Genomic DNA, 6,060 nt, shown 5'->3' with positions numbered 1-6,060 from the left:
ATTTAAATTTGAGGCCATGCATGCCATGAAAGATTCTAAGCAAGATTCTAAATTAAATTAATTGGTTAAGGCATTAAAATATATATAATGGAGGATTAAAATCCTAAACAATTAAAATGCAAATGTAAATCATAAAATACCATTCAAAATAAGTTGGAATTTGGTCAATACAATTCAAAGGTGTAGTAACTTTTCCTTTCAAAGCACGTATAATGAGACTTCATGGTGTATTCATTCCTTTGATCATTTTAATTCACTAATTAATAAATTCAAACACTATAATCCACCTCATTCCTCCTCAAACCACTAGCCTAGGAAATTAGCTGGATCGTGCAACAAGAAACAAATAAAAGAATCGGCAGCAAGCATGATGAAATAATTTAAGTGCCATTCAAATTCCATTCAACTTATTGACTTGTAACCTCCCACCTTAATGCATATTATGGCACCTTTAACACCTCTTGTAACCACCACCTCCATTACATAACATTTCCCCCATTCCTATGACCGAAATATCAAGAAGAAACCAGCTGCAGAAATCGTGAAAATCACAGCAGGAAACAAGAAAAGATATCCAACTCGGTTCCATCGCGTCGTATTGTCGTTTTGATTTGTTTTTCTTCAAAACAAATTTCAGGCATGTATATATTGTTTCTTTGCTCTTCAATCAAGCCCTATAAATATTTTTAAACATTATATGTTCAGGATTCATGAGGTAAAATCGAAATTTGACAGCAACAATTTCTAAAAATCTGCACAGGTTCTCGGCCATGTGTTCATGTTTCACGTTTGTAATGTTTTGTTGATTTTAGGGGTTGCTTCGATTCCAGGCTCTCAAGGCTACTTCTAGGAATGTTTTAGAGTGTGTTAGGGTGTTATTGGTTCATTGGTTTACATCCATACACGCACAAACAAAGAAATGACAGCAACTTTATATTTAAGTGCAGAAATGAGGCATGATTTCTGTCATGGAATGGTTAAGGATGGTGTTCGAATCTTGGCTGTCCTAGAGACTGTAGCCATGGTTAGAACTATTCCTTATCATGTCTAAGACGTGACCAAATCGTTCTTTCACGGTTTAATTCAAAGATCCATTAAAACCATCACAGCAACTACACAAGTGCACTTCGGTTCCTTCATTTTCTGTGTGTGTACACTTTCGGTTTTTTGTTTTGGTTTGGATTGTGGCTGGCTTCTAGCCCATAGCCATGGTTCATACAACATTCCATCATGTCTAGATCGAGCCATGGTCAATGAAATGACCACTGGAAGGACACAAGATAGTAAAACAACTCAGTACATTCCACTGCACAAAGTTGGTGCTCTCGGTTGATACTTTCTGTTGTCAGAGGTGTTTGCTTGGGTTGTGGCTGGCTTTTAACCCTTAGTCAGGGTTCAAGCCATGCCTTAGGATGTTGGTGAGAGTCTCTGGTTGATGGTTCAAGCCAAGGGCCATTATTTTCAGTGTTTACTTCACATATACACAAACTGCCACTGTTTCATTTTGACAGCAACTATGAGTTCGGTTCATGAGGTTGGTTTGAGTTCTTGGTTGGCTTTTAGCCCATGGCCTTGGACTGGACACTACCTTAATGAGTTAAGAAAGTCGTGTTTTTATCCGTTCTTGATTTGGTCGAGTTTAGAGGTCGTACGAGAATTTACGGTGAAAGGTGCCAAAATGACTCTCGAAAGAGTGTTTTATGGTTTTGAGTTCCATTCACCTATTTTCATGTTTTACAGTCATTGTGCATATTTTTCGGTATGTTTGGGGTATTTTTAATCATGGTTAAACGTCGGTTTATTGTTGGTTCGAGTTGGTACATGCCATGATTAAAAATAAAATTGTTGGTCCGAATCGTCTCGTTTTTGGTTCAATTGTCAAGTTTTGGGCAAGTTAAGATTTATTGCTTGTGTCACATATTAGTAGTAAGTCGCAGCAAGCCTGGGAACGATCCAACTCATCCGGTAAAAATAAGGTTATAGTTATATTATGTGGGGCCCTTAGCTCCTAATCGTTATTACAATGCAATTTGATTAGGGTTAATTAATTACAGCGGAAAACGAGTTTAAAATTTCTTTACAATGAGCCCAAAACATGCTATTTGAATACTAAAAATAGTATTTCATCTCACATCATAAAATCTACCCACACATAATCAAAACAACTCATACAACAATAAATCATATCCTCGGGAAACCATAACCTCAGCTCAAACTGTGACTCCCTCCAGAAGTACCATCTCCGGTCTCCTGATATCCTGGAGTACCTGTCATTGTCCACATACAAAGACAACAACATCCCCTTCTGGGGTGAGCAAAGCTCAGTCTGAAGCAACCACAATATATACCACAGATATCTAAACAATGATATATGATATGCAATGCATGTATGTCGTGGAGGTACCAGGTCAAATGCCCATCCACTGAGCACATGTCAGAATCAATCGAATCGCTATCAAATCAATGCTCGAGCTGGCACACCGGCCTCAATCAGGGATAATCGTATGATAGCGTCGACAAAGCGCCATCAAATCCCAAATCTCAATCAATCATCGGGGCCACTAATGTCTATGCTTTAAGAGTCATGTAATACCAAACATAGCATTGTGTTCACAAACCCCAGAATCAAATCAAATCATATCAGGGTATCCAAGGATCATAGCTCAACGTGCATGTCATGTATGCCACATAAACTCAACAAATAAGGCATATAGACATGTAATCTCAATCCAATCAATCAAACATATATCATATAATACAGATACCTGTCGTATGTTACCCGGTCGCAACATACCTCAATTCTTCGTTCCAGTCGATGTAGCTTGAAGATATCAGTATAATGATCTATCGACATCGATAACACATTTATTTCAATCAATAACATCATTCAAAATCACAAATATCTTTTGAAACTTAGAAAATTCATATTAAATTCAAATCATAGCATAATTCAATTCCGACTTCAAAACTTAGTTTCTTGTCGGTTATTCTACCGCATATATAACCGACAAATAATTCTTCAATTTCAGTTCACGATTTAAAATTTCCTAATTATAATAAATTAGGAATAATTCAAAATAACGTCACTATAATCATCTATTCTTCGTTAAAATATCATACACTAGTCAACTATCTTCAATTTCTGTATGATTTAACAATTTATTGGATTTATTCCAAAAATCGACGAATTTCAAACATCACCAAAACTATAAAATTTATACCTCAAATCGAAGACCTCGTGTCAACGATCCCAGAACTGAAGTCGGTTCGTCGATTGGATAAACCGATAAGTCGCACGATCGAAAAGAAAATCAAAAATCCTTAATTCTCTTTTTTTTTCTCTCTGTAACTTTCTTCAACTTTATGAAGAAAGTTACGTAACTTTCAATTTTATCTTTTTTTTTTATTTTTTTTATTTTTAAATATTATATTATATTATATTATTAAAATAATATAATATAATATAATATATACTATTTAATATTTTAAAGTCGGTGTATCCCTTTGGACCAGTCAAACGATCAAATTTTTCAAAACTCAAAACATGAAACTTCTATATCTTTGAGTTTTCTACGGTATATCCAAATCTCAAATCATTTGGACTTCATATGGAAAAGATATGACACTAATTACCATTTTACTCTTAAAATTAATTCATTATTTTTCAACTTATTTACGAAAATACCATCGAAATAAATTGAATATTTTTCAACTTATTTACCAAAATGCCATCAAAGCTATTTTATCAGTGTTTAGTCTCGGGGTCTCACATTTCTCCCCCACTTAAAAGATTTCGTCCTCGAAATCTCAGACATCTCTGTATACATAACATTGGCAAACATATAATACGTCACCAGTTATAGTACATATCAAAACTAAAATCAGTAAACGGATCAGTATATATTGAATACAATGGAACAGATGGAATAGAATCGAGCAAGTGCGGATAGGATTCTCGCATCTTACTTTCCAATTCCCATGTTGACTCCTCTACACCATGTCGTGTCCATTGTACTCGAACAAGCGGAATCGATTTATTACGCAATACTTTCTCCTTCCGATCCATAATGCAAACAGGTTGTTCAACATAGGAAAGAGAAGGACCTAGTTCAACCTCATCAGGTGCAAGTACATGCGATGGATCTGGTTCATATTTTCTCAACATAGAAACATGAAATACATCATGAATGGCAGATAAAGCTGGCGGCAATGCCAACCGATAAGCAAGATCCCCAACTCGATCAAGGATCTCATACGGACCAACATATCGAGGAGACAATTTCCCTCGCATGCCAAATCGAACAGTGCCTCTAAAGGGAGATATTTTCAAAAACACTTTGTCACCTTTCTGGAATTCCAAGGGTCGTCTTCGTCTATTCGCATAACTCGTTTGACGATCCTGAGCAGCTTTCATCCGCTGTCGAATTAACTGAACCTTATCATTCATTTCCTGTATCATTTCAGGTCCAGTCAATTGCTTTTCACCAATTTCATCCCAGAATAACGGTGATCTACATCGTCTCCCGTATAAGGCTTCAAACGGTGCCATACCAATGCTCGTTTGAAAGCTATTATTATAAGAAAATTCAACCAATGGTAAGGCATCTTGCCATCCAATTCTGAAGTCCATCACAACCGCACGTAACATATCCTCTAACGTTTGAATCGTACGCTCAGTTTGGCCATCAGTTTGAGGATGATAAGCAGTACTCATAGCCAAACGCGTACCCATCGCTTCCTGAAAACTACCCCAGAATTTAGAAGCAAACCTGGGATCACGATCAGATACAATTGAGACTGGCACACCGTGCAGTCTCACAACATTCTCAATGTATAAACGGGTCATTCTCTTATAAGGATAAGTCCGTTCATACGGAATGACATGGGCAGATTTCGAAAGCCGATCAATAATAACCCAAATAGCATCACAGCCCTTGGGCGAACGAGGTAAATGAGTCACAAAATCCATAGCAATATGTTCCCAATTCCACTTTGGGATTTCAAGACTATGGAGTAATCCTCCAGGTTTCATTCTCTCGGCTTTCACTTGCTGACAGACAAGACATTTCGAAATAAACTCAGCAATGTCCTTCTTCATACGTCTCCACCAAAATTGGGGTCTCAATGTCAAATACATCTTTCGACCTCCAGGGTGAATACTGTATTTGCTACAATGTGCCTCTCGAAGAAGGGCAGATTTCAAATCAGAATCATTAGGGACTACCAGCCGACCATTCAGTCGTAAAGAACCATCAGAAGAAATCTGAAATCCAGACTGATGTCCTGCAGATACAAGTTCTTTCGACTTCTGAATCTGCGCATCGCTTCGTTGGCCCTTTCGGATTTTAGATATCAAGTTCGGCTCAATTTGCAATGCTGAGACAGTGACAGAATTCCAATTCGAGTGAAACGTCCAACCAGAAGTACATATATCCTCGTGTACTTTGGCGACACAAACAGATGCTAACACAGAATCATGCACCTTACGACTAAGGGCATCCGCAGTAACATTCACCGATCCAGGGTGATACTGAATCTCACAATCAAAATCTTTCAGGAGATCCATCCACCTGCGTTGCCTCATATTCAAATCAGATTGAGAAAAGAGATATTTCAGACTCTTATGATCTGAATAGATAACAAACTTTTCTCCGTACAAATAATGGCGCCAAATCTTCAAAGCAAACACAATGGCAGCCAATTCAAGATCATGAACAGGATAACGTGTTTCATGAGATTTCAATTGACGAGACGCATAAGCAATCACTTTGCCATGTTGCATCAGAACACAGCCCAAACCTTTACCAGACGCATCTGTACACACCACAAATCCTCCGGTACCTGAGGGAATAGTAAGCACAGGTGCTGTGGTCAATCTCGTCTTCAATTCAAGAAAACTAGCTTCACATTCATCTGACCAAATGAATCGTTGATTCTTCTGTGTCAGTTGAGTAATAGGTTTAGCTATTTTCGAAAATCCTTCAATAAAACGACGATAATAACCAGCTAAACCCATGAAGCTACGTATCTCAGGAACATTCGTAGGTCTCGGCCAATTCA

The sequence above is a fragment of the Primulina huaijiensis genome, chromosome 3 (assembly GCF_012295235.1).
Source record: "Primulina huaijiensis isolate GDHJ02 chromosome 3, ASM1229523v2, whole genome shotgun sequence".
Lineage (NCBI taxonomy): Eukaryota > Viridiplantae > Streptophyta > Magnoliopsida > Lamiales > Gesneriaceae > Primulina > Primulina huaijiensis.
Note: the sequence above shows the minus strand (reverse complement) of the source record.